The sequence below is a fragment of the Lissotriton vulgaris genome, chromosome 3_1, assembly GCF_964263255.1.
Source record: "Lissotriton vulgaris chromosome 3_1, aLisVul1.2, whole genome shotgun sequence".
In the NCBI taxonomy this organism is placed as follows: domain Eukaryota; kingdom Metazoa; phylum Chordata; class Amphibia; order Caudata; family Salamandridae; genus Lissotriton; species Lissotriton vulgaris.
Window position 1 is genome coordinate 1,073,339,417 of NC_141689.1, and position 19,655 is coordinate 1,073,359,071.

At 57.5% G+C, this 19,655-nt stretch overlaps 1 protein-coding gene across 2 annotated transcripts in view; it reads left to right on the top strand.

Annotated features, from left to right (window-relative positions):
• Positions 1-8,122: 8,122 nt before the first annotated feature.
• JAK2 (Janus kinase 2) overlaps positions 8,123-19,655 on the top strand; it is a 1,290,985-nt gene continuing 1,279,452 nt past the window's right edge. The window contains exon 1 of one of the 2 annotated variants that reach the window (XM_086961493.1): positions 8,123-8,406. The gene's annotated coding sequence lies outside the window, so the exon portion shown is untranslated. The remainder of the gene's footprint in view (positions 8,407-19,655) is intronic. The other variant, XM_086961492.1, reaches the window with a different exon arrangement.

Consider the following 19,655-nt stretch of genomic DNA (forward strand, 5'->3'; position numbering starts at 1 on the left):
GATTTGCTTATCCTCGATGATTATGCACAAGTGAACCCTGGTAATGGCTAATGTTGCGCCGAATTTGCATACACGTGCCCCGAATAAGCTGAACCTGATGACATGGAATGTGCGGGGCCTGAACGATTTCCGTAAAGTAAGGAAGGTCCTTAGCTATCTCAGTAGACATCATGTAGACATCGCCCTGCTGCAGGAAACGCACTTGCCACTCTCCAGCAGAATGCTAAAATCCAGGGGTCTGGCTGGGAACGTAGTTGCCGCGGGATTCACAACACATGCCCGTGGGGTGTTAATTTGGGCCAATCCCTCGTCACAGCTGGGGCTCACTCCTGTACACTCTGACCTGGAAAGGCAGGTATGTCCTGGCGAGATGTGTAGGTAAGGGTCTGGACCTGTTGGTAGTGAATGTTTATGGCCCTAATTATGACCACCCTGAATTCTACGCGACACTGTCCGCTCTTGCCAGAACATATGCACAGCCTTGGATGTTGTGGGGCGGGGACTTTAACTTTGTGTTCAACCCAACTATGGACCGTTCTGCGGGCACTATTCGGCGCCCTGTGGCCTCGGCCTCATATATGGCGGCTGAAATGATCAAATCTGACTTGGTGGATGTTTGGAGGGAGAGACATCCAACAAAGGGTGGTTTTACACATTACTCGGCATTCCACGATGTCCATACTAGGATAGACTACTGGTTGGCGCCCCCCCTGGTACTTGGTAACATTAGCGCATGCGAGGTCCTTCCACGCACACTCTCGGACCACTCCCCTATTCTTCTACACCTCGTAACAGCCAGGAAGGGGATCCCGGCCTTCACATGGAGGTTCCCGCCTTTTGCGTTGCTGGATGAGGCATTCACGGGGGAGCTCGCTGAAGACATAGAACAATACTTTGCGACAAACATAGGCACAGTAGACGACTTCTTTACGGTCTGGGAGGCCTTTAAGGTCTACATCAGGGGGGTGGCGATGTCAAAGCACTCGAGTGTGTTACGCGCCATTCGGCGGGATCTCACTACTCTGGAGAATAGGATGGCGGAGCTTGAGGCTAGGCGACTGCAGTCAGGCGGAGATACGGAGGGGCCGGCGATCACCCAACTTTTGTCCGAGTTTCAGGCACTGGCAGACAGGGAGGCCCTCTATATGGGCAAATATGCCACAGCTAGACAGTACGGGGAGGGGGAAAGGCCTGGCGCGCTGCTAGCACGCATGGTCCGCAGCACTAGACGCCCACTGGTCGTTGAGGAGCTGAGGACTCCGGAGGGAGACACAGTAACGGATGAGGAGCAGATACTAGAGACCTTCAGGAGATACTACGCAGATTTATACCAGTCCAAGACGCAGGGAGTGGAGAGCGAGATGGAAGACTACTTAGATCATATTGCTATGCCGTTCCTCAAGAACTCGGATAGAGAATTCTTGATGACCCCTTCCACCAGGACGAAATACTAGAGGCGCTAGCGAGTATGCGATCGGGAAGTGCGCCGGGCTCGGATGGCCTCACGGTTAGTTTTTATAAAGCCTTTAAGGACTTGCTGCTGCCACACTTGGTCGCCCTATTTGATGCCATCTGTGAGAATGGCGAAATGCCGACTACTATGCGTGAAGCGCTGCTCATTACTATACCCAAACCGGGAAAACCGCCTGATCTTTGCGGCTCGTACAGACCACTCAGCCTGCTCAATGTCGATGCCAAGATTTATGCTAAGGTCATTGCCACTCGACTGGCCTTACTGGTACCTGAACTGGTCGCTCCGGAGCAATCCGGATTTGTCCCGTGCAGGAATCTAACTTACAACATACGCACCGTGCTAGGCGCAATGCAGCATGTCAGGCAGGAGAACAGCGCGCTGGCAATCTTCCTTGACATGGAAAAGGCGTTCGACTCGGTTGAGTGGCCCTTCATGGTACGTGTGCTGCGGAAACTGTGTCTAGGTGAGCCGTTCCTGCAGCAGATTGGGGCGCTGTACCATCGACCCTCTGCCAGGCTGCGTCTGGGAGATAGGGTGACGGAGCCGATATACATTGGGAGGGGCACGCGACAGGGCTGCCCCCTGTCGCCGTTGCTTTATGCACTGGTGGCGGAGCCCCTGGCGTGTGCCATACGAGAGTACCACAGCCTGGAGGGTATTAGCTTCCCCACCTATAAAATAGGGATATCGACTTATGCAGATGATACGTTACTGTACGTTAGAGACCCGGAAGTCAACTTGGCCGCGGTGCTACGCGAGGTGGTCCGCTTCGGCTCACTGTCGGGCCTGAAAGTGAACTGGGATAAGTCGATCGCGTTCCCGCTCACCCCGGTGACACGACCGTTCGCTATGGAGTACCCATTGCAGTGGTCCTCCGACTCGGTTCGCTTCCTGGGCATTCGGCTTCATACGGATCCTGAGATCCTCATCCGGGACAATTACGGGGTGGCTTATAGCAAATTGGTTGATGACGTGGATAATTGGATCAGGCTCCCGCTCTCCCTTTCGGGCAGAATCGCTTTAATGAAAATGGTGGTACTTCCCCGTTTCCTGTTTCTCTTCCTGAATTTGCCTGTGGTATTATCGAAGGTCTTCTTTCGGCAACTTACCAAAGTAATGGTGCGGCTGGCTTGGGGTGGCAAGCAGCCTAGAGTCCGATGGACGACTCTGATTCTCCCCTGCGAGATGGGGGGACTGGGAGCACCGGACCTAGAACGCTATTATAGGGTCGCACAGGCATCGCATCTACACTCGTGGGTACATGGTGATGCTCGGACCCCGCACCTCATATTGGAGCGGTTGTTTGCGGACCCGCTTCCTCTGCCCGCCACTGTTTGCCTGCCCACGGACCGCACGGTTGGCCAGATGGACTCGCTGAAAGCGACCAACCATGCCTGGAACTGCTTGGTGAGTTCTCGTAGCTGTACATTACTATACTCCCCACTGCTACCTGTGGAGTGGGCCCTTTGGCTTGATCCTCTGGGGGAAAAAGGAGTGATTAAAGCCTTGCGGTCCCTTGGCGTAGTAAGAATGGAAGACCTGTTCACGGATGGCATACTTAAAACCTGGGACCAGTTGACTGCCACCGAGGCAGGCCACACCCTGCTACAGAAATTCCAATATCACAGGCTCCGCTCGGCGTTCCGTGAAATACTGGGCTCAGACCTGGAGGAACCGGAGGAGATCCCGGAACTGACCTATGTACTTAAATCCGTGCATTTCAAATATTTACAGCGGGTGTACTATACTCCTGAACGTCTTCACCGCTATGGCCTCCGTCCCACAGCAGAATGCGAGCGCTGCCGGACAATGGTGGCAGACTTTTTCCACTTGGCATGGTTATGTCCTGGGGTGCAAGCATTCTGGGGGGACGTATTTGCAGAACTTGATCAGATTCTGGGGGAACCCCTGCCCCGCACTCCTGCCCTCGCGCTTATCGGTTACTCTAAGCCTCTAGCCCCAGGTCTGCGTCGCCTGGTGGACATGGGTCTGCTGTTGGCAAGAAGGGTGGTTGCGGCTTGCTGGATGCGAGGGCCCCATCCCACAAAAACTAGATGGATGAGGGATCTACAGTACTGCTGCACCCAGACAGAACTGTACAGCGACCTGCTCCCGCCCAGAAGTAGGCCCAAGAATTTCTGGGATCTTTACAAAGAGCACTTACAGAAAGGAGAGGAGGACAGATCTGACACCTCCGAGGCGGTGGAACTGCAAGATAGAATGGAGGAGTTAGGTTCTGACAATGTTCACTGTGATACGGGAGAGGGAAGGGGTGGGAATGCTCCGAGTTAAGTGGGGGCGGCTGTGAGAACCCAGGGTTGAGATAGTGGGGGGCTGCTGAGGGAGGACTGTCCACTACGGGGGATGGGCACTGGACACAGAGTAGGCTCACACGGGGACATGTTAGTTGGGACAGGGTTGGCAGACACACAGACACACTCTAGAGGGCGGGGTGGGAGTTTGGCGGGAACTGTTTTTCTTGATCTCGCCTCGATGTTAGATCGATTAACCGCGATTGCAGAAGTTGATTGCCAGTTGACACACCGCACCTGCACGTAGCTTGCGATATAACCTCCTAAAAGACACAGTTATACTATTAATGCATTACCTCGCCGCCGGGCCTCCGGCAAAAAGGCTGTGTACGAACTAATAATTTGCTGCCTACGTGATTTTGGTACTGTATGCGGATGTACACTATGCTTGTGTGCTACATTTGATGATGTCAATGGCTTTGCTATCAATAAAGATCTTTTGTTATAAAAAAAAAAAAAACAACTCTATTCCCAGCCAAGCTAATGCCCAACCTAGGGAACCCATCAATCCCACTACCACAGCTCACAGAATATCAATCAACATACCTCTACTGTCCCAAAGAAGTAGAGATCCTTCTGGGACCGTTTCAGATCACAGTCCGAGGAGGAAGCCAGAAAAGCCTTCATTCAATAAAACCCACCACACTCTTCGACGATCCCATTTCCTCCAAACTACTGAAAGAAATCCACCAATCCGTCACTCTCCAATGAATGAAAATTGTGAACGCATCTCTCAAGCAAAGATCTCTCCCAGAATGCCTGAAGATGGGCCAAGTATCTCCCCTACTAAAACAAACAAGCATTTACAATGCAACGGTTTCGCCTTTGGAAAAGTTAGAGCTATTGGCAATGTAAATGACAATGCCATTTATTTATCTGTTTTCAAAACCAACACATAAATACAAATTTTGTCATTTACAATGCCAATAGCTCAAACTTTTCCAAAGGTGAAACCGTTGCATTGTAAATGCTTGTTTTAATTATAACTTGAAGACGAATAAAATGATGCCAGCTAAAATATATACTATGGTGATGTGGTGTAGAAGGGAACACCAGGAGGTGTCGGGCGCCATGTTGCTTTATGCACAACGAGCAGCCCTCGGACCCGTCACGGACCTACGGTCTCCGCCTCCCCCAGGGATTCCCAGGCCAGACATTTCACATTGGCTTAATTTCGGTCTTTCAACAGAACCGGCAAAAGGAACAACCCACAGTCTCGAATTCCGGTTGGGTAGCGTTCTGCTAGACGTAAACGCCCACTGTCAATCTTCCAATCCATCCAGTACGAAACGAAAACTCCTGCCTTTATTGGTTCACGGAATTATGCCTACCCCGTAATAGTGTCGTGGGAGGTGAGGGCCGACTGACTGAATCGTCCCTTTGACAGGGTACCGCTGCTGTCAGTCATCTAGTGGGCGGTGGTGATAAAGACCGCTTTCATTACAAATGGATTGACATGACTGTAATCCAATCGATGTGAACAATCGGTTAGAGTAAAGTTCTTCGGCACCGCCTATGATAGTCTGACAATAAGGGTATCAAATCAGGACTTCAGAGCAGTGATGTTGCATGTGTTTAAATTCAACTCGGAAAGATCAGCTTTCTGTTAATTAGCAATAGCACTAAAGCCGTATACATAATATTGAAAAATATTTTAGATTTTCTTTAAATGGAATACTGCTGTGATGGAAATGTGCAATAGAAAGTTTATGTACATTTTGAAAATTAGGTAAAAGTTTTTCACCCTGAACGCCGATTAAATTATTTTTGTGAAAGTATTATCCATATTATGTCAGTATCAGCATGCATTTATGGCCTGTCTTTCTGCTATATGTGCGAGTTCCACATTCCACACAGGTAGCCAGCAAAATGCACTTTTGGAAAACAATGCATATTTTCACTTGCTGACTCTATACACTTCAGAACTGTAGAAATGACCAAGTTTAGTGTGGTCAACAGAATGAGTGGGGAAAGTTTTTATGGCTGTAACCTGTTCAGTGTTTTCCAGGTCCCGGGCCGGCAGCCAATCACAGCACGGCCCGGGAATGACGTCACGGGGGTGTCCCGGCCGGCAGATTCGGGGGCGTGTTTTTCGCGCTCTCCCCTTCCCATTGGCTGGAAGGTAAAATTCCAGCCAATGGGAAGAGGAGAGGGCGGGAGTTAAAAAATGACTGAGAAACGCCCCCGAATCGCGTTCGGACGGGGAAAGAATGATTGACAGCCACTCTCTTCCAATGGCTAGCCTCCATTTATGGAGCTAGCCAATGGAAGAAGGGGCGGATTCAAGTCCCCATATTGTAAACAAAAGCTTTCGCCTGGGCGGAGCACTGCTTCGCAGTGCTCCCACCAGGTCGAAACCTAAAAATGGGCACTGACCAAAAAGACTTAAATGACTACCAACCTTTATCCAGTCTGGGTTTCCTGGCTAAACTGGTAGAAAAATGCACCCACAATCAGCTATGAGCGTTTTGACCTATTATACAAGCACCAATCAGATTTCAGGCCTAAATACAAGGCTGAGGTCACCCTTCTAAACATCATAGATGATCTATATCACTAGACCAAAATGAACCCCGTCTCCAAATAATTCTGGATTTATCAGGGGCGCTCAACACAGTCTGCCACAAATGCCTCAATGAGACCCTTTAATCCAGAACGGTTCTATCAGGAACCTGGTTCACCTCTTTCTAGCAGAACCGACAATAAAGAGACAAAATCGTCAACACCCTATCTGATGTAGCAGACACCGACAGGGGCATTCAGCAAGGATCTACAATTTCACCAACGCTTTTCATTCTATATATGGAACCGCACACTGAAATCCCTAAACAATTAAAAATCTCATACTACATGTATGAGGAGGACACTCAACACTTCCTCAAACTCTCCTCTCAAGAGGATATTTGGAGGCTGGATGACACCCTGAGGAAAACACAGGGCTGGCTGGCACTCAACCAGCTAAAACTAAAGCCGCTGAGAAATGAATTATTTTCTCCCCATCCCTTAAATCTCAAAAGCCTCAACAATTGTCCCTCAAATCACAAAACTGCACCCCAACCATCTGCGATTCGTGAAATCATTAGGCATCATTCTAGAATCAAATCTAAACATGCACGTTCACATACTTTGCAACCAGAAGCGCTAACCTACATCTGCACCTCCTAAGAAAACTAAAACCCCTCATACCGTTAGAGGACCTCATAACGGCAGTTCAATCTCTAGTGCACTCAAGACAGGACAATGGGAATGCCACCCTCATAGGTCTACCTAAAGCCAGCCTAGCTCCAATGAAATGATAATAAATGCAGCAGCAAGACTTTTAACAGGAACACATTGTTATGATCACATTTCCCTATAACTCAGAGCCCTCAACTGGCTCCCAGCTGAAGCTAGGATCCAACTTAAGGTTGAATGCTTAACACACAAAGCTTTATACAATTCTGGTCTTAAATACATGGCGAATAGAATCAATGTATCAGGAAGCGCAAGGGATTCTAAAAGTGCTAAATCACTTGTACTTGCACCAGCCTGATTTAAAAAAAAAAAAAAGTAAAACACTGGAGCACTTTTGTAGGATCTACTCCAAAAACATGGAACTCTCCACCACCCTCAACGAAAGCAATTACATCATGCAGGCTTCACAAGAAGAAATCTAAAGCCTTAATACTAGAAAAACATGACATATGAGAACTCTTTTGAAACGGTTACTCACCCCATTTTACATTGTATCCTACTATTGTTGTACCTTGCTCTTCGAATTTTATGTACAGCGTATTATAACAAACAGATGCCTTACTGTACTCCAACCATCATTAATCTCTCTTTGTACAGCGCTTTGATGCCATGATGGTAATGTTTGCGATTTCTAAAACACTAAAATAAATAAGCACGTTTAAAACTTTAGGGCCCGATTTACAGATTGCTGGAAAGGGCACTCGGCGCAACGGCTCCGAGTATCTCTCCACTTAACTCTTGGTCCGCCCAATCGATTTTTGGTCTGGGTGGACAAATTATATGTTGATGATAGAGCCAACTCCTGCTCCATCGCCGACATACTTCTCCGAGAGCCCCTCATTACCCACTGCCTTTCAATTGCCGTTTTCAGGCAGCTCCTATATGGAAGGTTCTTGAAGCTAGTTGTGGTTGGAATCCGGGGGAGGGAAGTTCTGTTCGGGTACAGAGGAGGAAGCTGGTAGGTTCGAAGTTGACTGCACTGACAGGAACGCACCAGCGTCCTAACGCTTCACCGACGCACACAACGAATGCAAGTGACAGCGGGTTACAGAGCAGACGCGCATGCGCGAGAGATAGGGCTTTTTTATTGGGTGTCACAGCTAGGAGTGGCGCAGGCGCAGCACGTACTGATGGCCGATGGCACCCTAGCGTCCTTCCCATTTCGTCAATATTGACCACCCCACCTCCAGAGAAGGCGACGCGAACGTGACGCCAGGTATAGGCCGGGTGGCTTTCGTCAACTCAAGTCACTCATCAACACCGGCCCTGTTCACATGGGTCTCCAGCTGTCTGGGGCCCGGACGTCGGCAGACTCAAAGGGAAAGGCAAAGTCATCCTGGCAAGTTAGTGAGCCCGGCAACGCACGGAAGACTGGACGTGCAGCAGGTAAATTTTGCGCCAGTGGTGATAATACGTGCTGTAGGTATCTCTGCCAGTATGGGAGGAACCCAGTGTCCCCGGCTGGTCGCCAGCAGTAGTGAGTTCAGTGGCCCCTGAGGGGTAAGCTACGCAGCGAGGCTCGACTGTCTTTAACCATGATTGCCTTTAATCTCATGCTTCGTTTTAAGTTCATTTGCTCAGGGGAAGTAACCTCGCCCCTGCCTCAAAGACAGTTTACGCCCCCTCCTGCGCAGTTTGCACGCTCCACCGTTTAATTAGTTTACACGCCCCCCTTCTGGCTTGTTGGAACGCTTGTGCTTTCTGGGCAGTTTTGCACACCCCTGTCTACTGCGTAGTTTGCACTCCCTCTCCTTCCTGGGCAGTTTGCATGCCCTCAATCTCACTAATGCCTACATTGTTTGCACCAATCTCCCCTCCCTTGTGCCGTTTGCGTGGCCCTTCCGCTCACTCACTGTGTAGTTAACACGTCTGTGCACCCTTCGCAGTATGTATGGGCGTGCCCATGTACATTTTGGACTCTTCTTCTGTACGCAGTTTTGCAGTCCCCTTCACTCTCTTCCGTCTGCAAGACCCTGCACGGGTTGCATGTCATTCTGCTTTTTGTGCACCCTCCTAGCCTATGTGTTTTATACACAGTTAAACCAGCAACATTTGCTTGTCGCCAGGCCAGTTTCCAAGCCTACTTTTGCATGGTTTGCACACCTCCCTCCTTCGCTGTTTCCCCCACGGAGTCTGCACATCTTCATCTGGTGAAGTGCACAGACCCACCCCCTCCGTGTGCACCTATTTTACCCACACCCAGTGCAGTGTGTACACCACCTGCCCCCTGGTGCAATGTGCACACATTCTCTACCCATCCTGCGATTTGCGCACCCCTCCACCGTAGTTGTGCCCCCCCTCCACCAGAGGGTTGTGCACACCCCACCGAGAGATGTGTACACCGTCCCTTCCCAACAGTGTGGTGTACACACCCTCCCTTGTGCGGTGTGCCCACCTTTCCCCCTGGTGAGGTGTGCCCACTCCTCCTCTTCAGTGCAGTGTACCCCCTTCAGTGTGGTGTGCTCCCTTCCACCCTGCCCCATGGTGCGGTGTGCTCACACTGCCCCGAAGTTTGCAGACCCGCCACCCCTGGTGAGGTGTGCACACCTCCCCCCCCCATGGTGCGGTGTGCACACCAACCCCTGGTGCAGTATGCACACCACTGTGCAGTGTGCACACCCATCCCCCCGGTGCAGTGTGCACACCCATCCCCCCCAGTGCTGTGTGCACACCCATCCCCCCCCCGTGCGGTGTGCACACCCATCCCCCTGGTGCGGTGTGCACACCCATCCCCCTGGTGCGGTGTGCACACCCATCCCCCTGGTGCGGTGTGCACACCCATCCCCCTGGTGCGGTGTGCACACCCATCCCCCTGATGCGGTGTGCACACCCATCCTCCTGGTGCGGTGTGCACACCCGTCCATCCCCCTGGTGCGGTGTGCACACCCGTCCATCCCCCGGTTTGGTGTGCACACCCGTCCATCCCCCGGTTTGGTGTGCACACCCGTCCCTCCCCCGGTTTGGTGTGCACACCCGTCCTTCCCCCGGTTCAGTGTGCACACCCGTCCTTCCCCCGGTTCAGTGTGCACACCCGTCCCTGCCCGGTGCGGTGTGCACACCCGTCCCTCCCCCGGTTCGGTGTGCACACCCGTCCCTCCCCCGGTATGGTGTGCACACCCGTCCCTCCCCCGGTATGGTGTGCACACCCTTCCCCCCGGTGCGGTGTGCACACCTCATCCCGTGCGGTGTGCACAACCCATCCCGTGCGGTGTGCACAACCCGTCCACCCCGGTGCAGTGTGCACACCTGTCCCCCCGGTGTGGTGTGCACACCCGTCCCCCCCGGTGCGATGTTCACACCCGTCCCTCCCCCGGTGCGGTGTGTACACCCGTCCCTCCCCCGGTGCGGTGTGCACACCCGTCCCTCCCCCGGTGTGGTGTGCACACCCGTCCCTCCCCCGGTGCGGTGTGCACACCCGTCCCTCCCCCGGTGTGCACACCCGTCCCTCCCCCGGTATGGTGTGCACACCCGTCCCTCCCCCGGTGCGGTGTGCACACCCTCCCCCCTGGTGCGGTGTGCACACCCTCCCCCCCTGGTGCGGTGTGCACACCCTCCCCCCTGTTGCGGTGTGCACACCCGCCCTTCCCTGGTGCGGTGTGCACACCCGCCCTTCCCTGGTGCGGTGTGCACACCCGCCCTCCCCAGGTGCGGTGTGCACACCCGCCCTCCCCAGGTGCGGTGTGCACACCCGCCCTCCCCAGGTGCGGTGTGCACACCCGCCCTCCCCAGGTGCGGTGTGCACACCCGTCTTCCCACGCACGGTGTGCACACCCATCCCCCATGTGCACACTTGTCCCCCGCTGCAGCGTGCACCCCCCGTTATGGTGTGCACATCCTCTCCCCACCCAATATAATGTGCAGATCTCCCCCACCCGGTGCGGTGTGCAGATATCCCCCCAACCAGTGCAGTGTGCACTTCTCCGACCACCCGTTGCTGTGTGCTCATCTTACCCACACCCGTTGCGGTGGGCACATCTCCCCCCCCACCCTTTGCGGTGGGCACATCTCCCCCCCACCGTTGCAGTGGGCATATCTCCCTCCCACCCATTGCAGTGGGCACATTTCCCCCACCCATTGCGGTGGGCACATCTCCCCTGCACCCGTTGCGATGTGCACATCTCCCCCCCACATGTTGTGGTGCACACTTCTCCCCCCACCCATTGCGGTGGGCACACCTCACGCCCACCCATTGCGGGTAGCACACCCACCCCCTCTCCACTTGGTGCGGTATGCACACCTTCCGGTGAGGTATGCACACCCCCTGGTGAGGTATGCATACCCATCCAATGTGACCCCACGGTGCGGTGTGCACACCCACCCCGCCCCAGTGCAGTGTGCACAACATCCCCCCCTGGTGCAATGTGCGCACCCATTCCCCCTGGTGTGGTGTGCACTCCCATCCCCCTGTTGCAGTGTGCACTCCCATCCCCCGTTGTGTTGTGCCCGCTGCACAGGCATGCCCACCGCTGTGGTGTGCACGCCCGTCCCCCCGCTGCGGTGTGCACGCCCATCCCCCCGCTGCGGTGTGCACGCCCGTCCCCCCGCTGCGGTGTGCACGCCCGCCCCCCCCAGCTGCGGTGTGCACGCCCGCCCCCCCCAGCTGCGGTGTGCACGCCCGTCCCCCCGCTGCGGTGTGCACGCCCGTCCCCCCGCTGCGGTGTGTACGCCCGTCCCCCCGCTGCGGTGTGTATGCCGTCCCCCCGGTGCGGTGTGCACAACGGTGTGCACACCCGTGCTGCGGTGTGCACACCCGTCCCCCGCTGCGGCGTGCACACCCGCCCCCGCTGCGGTGTGCACACCGTCCCCCGCTGCGGTGTGCACACCGTCCCCCGCTGCGGTGTGCACACCCGTTCCCCGCTGCGGCGTGCACACCCGCCCCCGCTTGCGGTGTGCACACCCGTTCTCCCCGTGTGCTGTGTGCATACCCTCCCCCCAGTGCGCTGTGCACATCCTCTCCCCGGTATGATGTGCACATCCTCTCCCCACCCAGTATGATGTGCATATCTCCCCCCACCTGGTTCGGTGTGCACATATCCCCCGCCACCCGGTGCGGTTTGCACATATGCCCCCCCACCCGGTACAGTGTGCACTTCTCCCCCCACCTGTTGTGTGCACACCTCCCCCAACCAGTTGCGGTGGGCACAATTCCCCCCCACCCGTTGCGGTGGGCACATCTCCCCCCCCACCTGTTGCGGTGGGAACATCTCCCCCCCCCACCCGTTGCGGTGGGCACATTTCCCCCTGCACCCGTTGCGGTGCGCACATCTCTCCCTCACACGTTGCGGTGCGCACATCTTCCCCCACCCATTGCAGTGGGCACACCTCACGCCCACCCATTGCGGGGTGCACACTCACCCCCTCTCCTCCCGGTGCGGTATGCACAACTCCTGGTGAGGTATGCACATCCCCCGGTGAGATATGCACACCCATTCAGTGCGGTGTGACCCCACTGTGCAGTGTGCACACCCACCCCCTCCCCAGTGCAGTGTGCACAACATCCCTGGTGTGGTGTGCATACCTATTCCCCCGGTGCATTGTGCACTCCCATCCCCCCGTTGCGTTGTGCCTGCTGCACACCCATGCCTCCCCTGTGCGGTGTGCCCACCAATGCCTCCCGGTGCTGTGTGCACACCCATGCCCCCCCAGTGTGGTGTGGACACCCATTCCCCCCGTGCGGTGTGTACACCCATTCCCCCCGGTGCGGTGTGCACACTCATGCCCCCCTGGTGCGGTGTGCACACCCATGCCCTCCCGGTGCTGTGTGCACACCCATGCCCTCCCGGTGCTGTGTGCACACCCATGCCCTCCCGGTGCTGTGTGCACACCCATGCCCTCCCGGTGCTGTGTGCACACCCATGCCCCCCGATGCTGTGTGCACACCCATGCCCCCCGGTGCTGTGTGCACACCCATGCCCCCCGGTGCTGTGTGCACACCCATGCCCCCTCCCTGGTACGATGTGCACACTTGTCCCCCACCGCGGCGTGCACCTCCCATTATGGTGTGCACATCCTCTCCCCACCCAATATAATGTGCACATCTCCCCCCACCCGGTGCGGTGTGCACATATCCCGCGCCACCCGGTGCGGTGTGCACATATCCCCCCCCATCCAGTGCGGTGTGCACTTCTCCGCCCACCTGTTGCTCTGTGCACATCTTCCCCACACCCGTTGTGGTGGGCACATCTCCCCCCCTACTCTTTGCGGTAGGCACATCTTCCCCCCACCGTTGCAGTGGGCATATCTCCCCCCCACCCATTGCAGTGGGCACATCTCCCCTGCACCTGTTGCGATGCGCACATCTCCCCCCCTACATGTTGTGGTTCACACTTCTCCCCCCACCCATTGCGGTGGGCACACCTCACACCCACCCATTGCGGGTAGCACACCCACCTCCTCTACCATTGGTGCAGTATGCACACCTTCCGGTGAGGTATGCACACCCCTTGGTGAGGTATGCACACCCATCCAGTGCAGTGTGACCCCACGGTGCGGTGTGCACACCCACCCCCACCCCAGTGCAGTGTGCACAACATCCCCCCGGTGAAATGTGCGCACCCATTCCCCCTAGTGTGGTGTGCACTCCCATCCCCCCATTGCGGTGTGCACTCCCATCCCCCGTTGTGTTGTGCCCGCTGTGCACGCCCGTCCCCCGCTGCGGTGTGCACGCCCGTCCCCCCGCTGCGGTGTGCACGCCCGTCCCCCCGCTGCGGTGGGCACACCCGTCCCCCCGCTGCGGTGTGCACACCCGTCCCCCCACTGCGGTGTGCACACCCGTCCCCTCGCTGCGCTGTGCACGCCCGTCCCCTCGCTGCTGTGTGCCCACCCGTCCTCCTGCTGCGGTGTGTACACCTGTCCCCTCGCTTCTGTGTGCACATCCGTCCCCCGCTGCGGTGTGCACACCCGTCCCCCGCTGCGGTGTGCACACCCGTCTCCCGCTGCGGTGTGCACACCAGTTCCCCGCTGCGATGTGCACACCAGTCCCCCGCTGCGATGTGCACACCCGTCCCGCGCTGCGGTGTGCACACCCGTCCCGCGCTGCGGTGTGCACACCCGTCCCGCGCTGCGGTGTGCACACCCGTCCCGCGCTGCGGTGTGCACACCCGTCCCGCGCTGCGGTGTGCACACCCGTCCCGCGCTGTGGTGTGCACACCCGTCCCGCGCTGTGGTGTGCACACCCGTCCCGCGCTGTGGTGTGCACACCCGTCCCGCGCTGTGGTGTGCACACCCGTCCCGCGCTGCGGTGTGCACACATGTCCACCGCTGCGGCGTGCACACCCGCCCCGTTTGCGGTGTGCAAAACCGGTCTCCCCGCGTGCTGTGTGCACACCCTCCCCCCCCAGTGCGCTGTGCACATCCTCTCCCCGGTATGGTGTGCACATCCTCTCCCCACCCGGTATGATATGTATATCTCCCCCAACCTGGTTCGGTGTGCACATATCCCCCACCACCCGGTGCGGTTTGCACTTCTCCCCCCCACCTGTTGTGTGCACACCTCCCCCAACCAGTTGTTGTGTGCACATCTCCTCCCCACCCGTTGCGGTGGGCACATCTCCCCCCAACCACCCTTTGCGGTGCGCACATCTCCCCCTCACACGTTGCAGTGCGCACATCTCCCCCACTCCCCACCCATTGCAGTGGGCACACCTCACACCCACCCATTGCGGGGTGCACACTCACCCCCTCTCCTCCCGGTGTGGTATGCACAACTCCTGGTGAGGTATGCACATCCCCCGGTGAGGTATGCACACCCATTCAGTGTGGTGTGACTCCACTGTGCAGTGTGCACACCCACCCCCTCCCCAGTGCAGTGTGCACAACATCCCTCTGGTGCTGTTTGCACACCCATTCCCCCTGGTGTGGTGTACACACCTATTCCCCCGGTGCAGTGTGCACTCCCATCCCCCCGTTGCTTTGTGCCCGCTGCACACCCATGCCTCCCCGGTGCGGTGTGCCCACCAATGCCTCCCGGTGCGGTGTGCACACCCATGCCCCCCCTGGTGCGGTGTGCACACCCATGCCCCTCCGGTGTGCACACCCATGCCCCCCCCGGTGCTGTGTGCACACCCATGCCCCCCTCGGTGCTGTGTGCACACCCATGCCCCCCTCGGTGCTGTGTGCACACCCATACCCCCCTTGGTGCTGTGTGCACACCCATGCCCCCCTTGGTGCTGTGTGCACATCCATGCCCCCCTTGGTGCTGTGTGCACATCCATGCCCCCCTGTGCTGTGTGCACACCCATGCCCCCTCCCCGGTGTGATTTGCACACCCATGCCCCCACCCCCGGTGCGGTGTGCACACCCATGCCCCCCGGTGCGGTGTGCACACCCATGCCCCCCGGTGCTTTGTTCACTCCCATCCCCCCGCTTTATTGTGCCCGGTGCACACCCATGCCCCCCCGGTGCGGTGTGCACTCCCATCCCCCCACTGCATTGTGCCCGCTGCACACCCATGCCCTCTGTGCGCTGTGCACACCCATGCCCCCCGGTGCAGTGTGCAAACCCATGACCCCCCGGTGTGGTGTGCACACCCATGACCCCCCGGTGTGGTGTGCACACCCATGACCCCCCGGTGTGGTGTGCACACCCATGACCCCCCGGTGCGGTGTGCACACCCATGCCCCCCGGTGCAGTGTGCACTCCCATCCCCCGCTGTGTTGTGCCCGCTGCACACCCATGCCCCGTGTGTGGTGTGCACACCCATGCCCCCCCCCTGGTGTGGTGTGCACATCCATGCCCCCCCCCGGTGCGCTGTGCACACCCATGCCCCCCCTGGTGCGCTGTGCACACCCATGCCCCCCTGGTGCGCTGTGCACACCCATGCCCCCCCTGGTGCGCTGTGCACACCCATGCCCCCCCTGGTGCGGTGTGCACACCCATTCCCCCCCTGGTGCGGTGTGCACACCCATGCCCCCCCTGGTGCAGTGTGCACACCCATGCCCCCCGGTGCGGTGTGCACACCTATGCTCCCTCGGTGCGGTGTGCGCACCCATGCCCCCCGGTCCGGTGTGCGCACCCATGCCCCCCGGTCCGGTGTGCGCACCCATGCCCCCCGGTCCGGTGTGCGCACCCATGCCCCCCGGTCCGGTGTGCGCACCCATGCCCCCCGGTCCGGTGTGCGCACCCATGCCCCCCCGGTCCGATGTGCGCACCCATGCCCCCCCGGTCCGGTGTGCGCACCCATGCCCCCCGGTCCGGTGTGCGCACCCATGCCCCCCCCAGTGCGGTGTGCACACCCATGCCTCTCCAGTGCGGTGTGCATACCTATGCCCCCCCCGGTGTGGTGTGCACCCCCATTCCCCCCCGGTGCGGTGTGCAGACCCATGCCTCCCCGGTGCGGTGTGCACACCCATGCCCCCCTAGTGCGGTGTGCACACCCATGCCCCCCCTAGTGCGGTGTGCACACCCATGCCCCCCCTAGTGCGGTGTGCACACCCATTCCCCCCTAGTGCGGTGTGCACATCCATGCCCCCCCCGGTGCAGTGTGCACACCCATGCTCCCTCGGTGTGGTGTGCACACCTATGCCCCCCTGTGCGGTGGGCACCCCCATTTTCCCCCCCTGTGCGGTATGGAGACCCATGCCCCCCGGTACGGTGTGCGCACCCATGCCCCCCCCAGTGCGGTGTGCACACCCATGCCTCCCCCAGTGCGATGTGCACACCGATGCCCCCCCTAGTGCGTTGTGCACACCCATGCCCCCCTAGTGCGGTGTGCACACCCATGCCCCCCTAGTGCGGTGTGCACACCCATGCCCCCCTAGTGCGGTGTGTACACCCATGCCCCCGCTGCGATGGGCACGCCCATGCTCCCCCGTGCGGTGTGCACGCCCATGCTCCCCCGGTGCGGTGTGCACGCCCATGCTCCCCCGGTACGGTGTGCACGCCCATGCTCCCCCGGTGCGGTGTGCACACCCATGCCCCCGGTGCGGTGGACACACCCAAGCCCCGGTTACGGTGGGACAATTTCCCCACCCGTTGCGTGGGGCACATTTCCCCCCATTACGATGCACACATCTCCCCCCACCCATTGCAGTGCGCACATCTCCCTCACCTGTTGCGGTGCGCACACCTCACATCAACCCGTTTCAGTGCGCACAGCTCACACCCACCCGTTGCAGTGTGCACACCTCACACCCACCCTTGCAGTGCGCACACCTCGCACCCACCCGTTGCGGTGCGCACACCTCACACCCACCCGCTGCGGTGCGCACACCCACCCCTTCTCTGCGGTATGCACACCCATCCCCGGGTGCGGTGTGCCCACCCATCCCCCCGGTGCAATGTGCACACCCATCCCCCCACGTGTGGTGTGCACACCCATCCCCCCCACGTGTGGTGTGCACACCCATCCCCCCCACGTGTGGCGTGCACACCCATCCCCCCACGTGTGGCGTGCACACCCATCCCCCCACGTGTGGCGTGCACACCCATCCCCCCACGTGTGGCGTGCACACCCATCCCCCCACGTGTGGCGTGCACACCCATCCCCCACGTGTAGCGTGCACACCCATCCCCCCACGTGTAGCGTGCACACCCATCCCCCCACGTGTAGCGTGCACACCCATTCCCCCAGTGCGGCGTGCACACCCATCCCCCCACGTGTGGTGCGCACACCCATCCCCCCACGTGTGGTGCGCACACCCATCCCCCCACGTGGAGTGTGCACCCATTCTCTTCTCATCTTGCGGTGTGCGCACCTCCCTTCACCGGAGTGTTTTGCACCCCTCTCCACCTGAGTGTTGTACACCCCCACCGAGAGATGTGTGTACCTCCCCTTCCCAACAGTGTGGTGTGCACATTGCATTACAGTGGGCACATCTCCCCTCACCCATTGCGGTGGGCACATCTCCCCCCACCAGTTGCGATGTGCACATCACCCCACCGGTTGCGATGCACACATCCCACCCATTGCAATTGCACATCCTCCCTCCCATTGCAATGCAGACATCTCCCACCCACCCCGTGGTGGAGCGCACCCCTCCCTCATCGGTGTGGCGGTGCACACCCCTCCCTCATCGGCGTGGCGGTGCGCACACCTCCCTCATCCCCGTGGTGGTGCACACCCATGCCCACCCGGTGCGGTGTGCACACCCATGCCCCCCCCCCCCAGTGTGGTGTGCACACTCATCCCCGACCCCCGACCCCCAGTGCGGTCTGCACACTCATCCCCCTGATCCCCCGGTGCGGTCTGCAGAGTGCACCACCCACCGGTCCAGTGTGCATCTTCCCTCTCCTCCCCCTGGTGTGGTATGCACACCTCCTCAACATTCAGGTGTGCACACCTTTTTCCCCATGCAGTGTGCATAACTTCCTCCCCGCGATGCACACCCCTCCCTGATGCAGTGCAGACCCCTTCCCCTTCAACCCATCCCCCCCGCCGGTGTGGTGCGCACACCTTCTGCCCTCCCCGGTATGGTGTGCACAACTCTTTCTACCCCGTGGTGCGCACAATTGCCCATTGCTTACACCCACCCACCCCCACCCCCAACCGGTGCACAGACCTCCTACTGTTCCCGTCCGCAAACCTGCCACCTTCCCCTTTCTTCTGCGGTGTAGTATACACCCCCCACAGTGCAACTTCTCCCTGCCCATAATAAGTAATCGCTGTAGTGTTTGCATTGATCTCAGCCCGTAGTAATAACCTTGGACCCGTTCAACCTTCCTCCAGGAAAGTGCTCCTGCTGTGTGCACCTGAGCATGCTCAGCGTGCTATTAGAGCATTGTATTTTTATGGCCATGAGTGGGTCCCATGCCAGATTCAAGCTAGCCTGTATGATGAGGGGGTGATACCCAGAAACCGGTCCCAGGGTGCTTGTTTCTGGTCCAGGGAGGACCTGGCGTGGACTGTTCCCATGGGGAGCAGGGTGAAGACTGATTTTCATATGGCTCGGTCTAAACTGGAACTGCGTGGCGTACAAAAAAACAATAGATTTAACCCAGGTCTGTGACTGGGGGTGAATGTTTGATTTGTTCAGTATTCTGTCCATCATCTGTTCTTTTTGCATTTATTTGATTTAGGCTGTCCAGGTAAAGTTCGTCCCTCCCGTTGCCTAAACCATATTTACGGTATCCTTCCACAAACTCGTTTTTTGTAAACAGGCCTTTAAATCTTAATCTTATCTCGTCACGTTTGCTAGGCATTCAAAGACTAAGGTCAAATGTCAGATGCGGTCTTATCCTTCCAAGGGCTCTCTTTCTGTAAACAAGCCTGTAAATCTTGTTCTTATCTCATTTGCTGTGCATTCAAAGACTGAGTTCAAATGTTAGGCACTGTCTTCCAATGGCACTTGTTTACTTTTCTTTCTTTGGCTTCAAAGTGAGGGGATTGATGTGACCATTTTGCTGGATACTGGGGTAGATAGGAAAAAGTTTTCTATAGCACATGAATACATTTAAATGAACATTGTAAGTATTTCTGATTATATCCGAATTAAGAACACAAATGAAGCACGTTTTTTGTTATTTCTGAAGTGTGTTGGTAACAAATACTTTATTATGATCAAAACAAATCATTATACTGAGGTGATGCAATTTCCACACATTTTTGTCTGTGCACTGTATGGTTTTATTAGCAAAAGTGTACGTCTGTGCAAATGTAATTATCATTTCAATTGAAAATGTGATGTCTGTAATGGTAG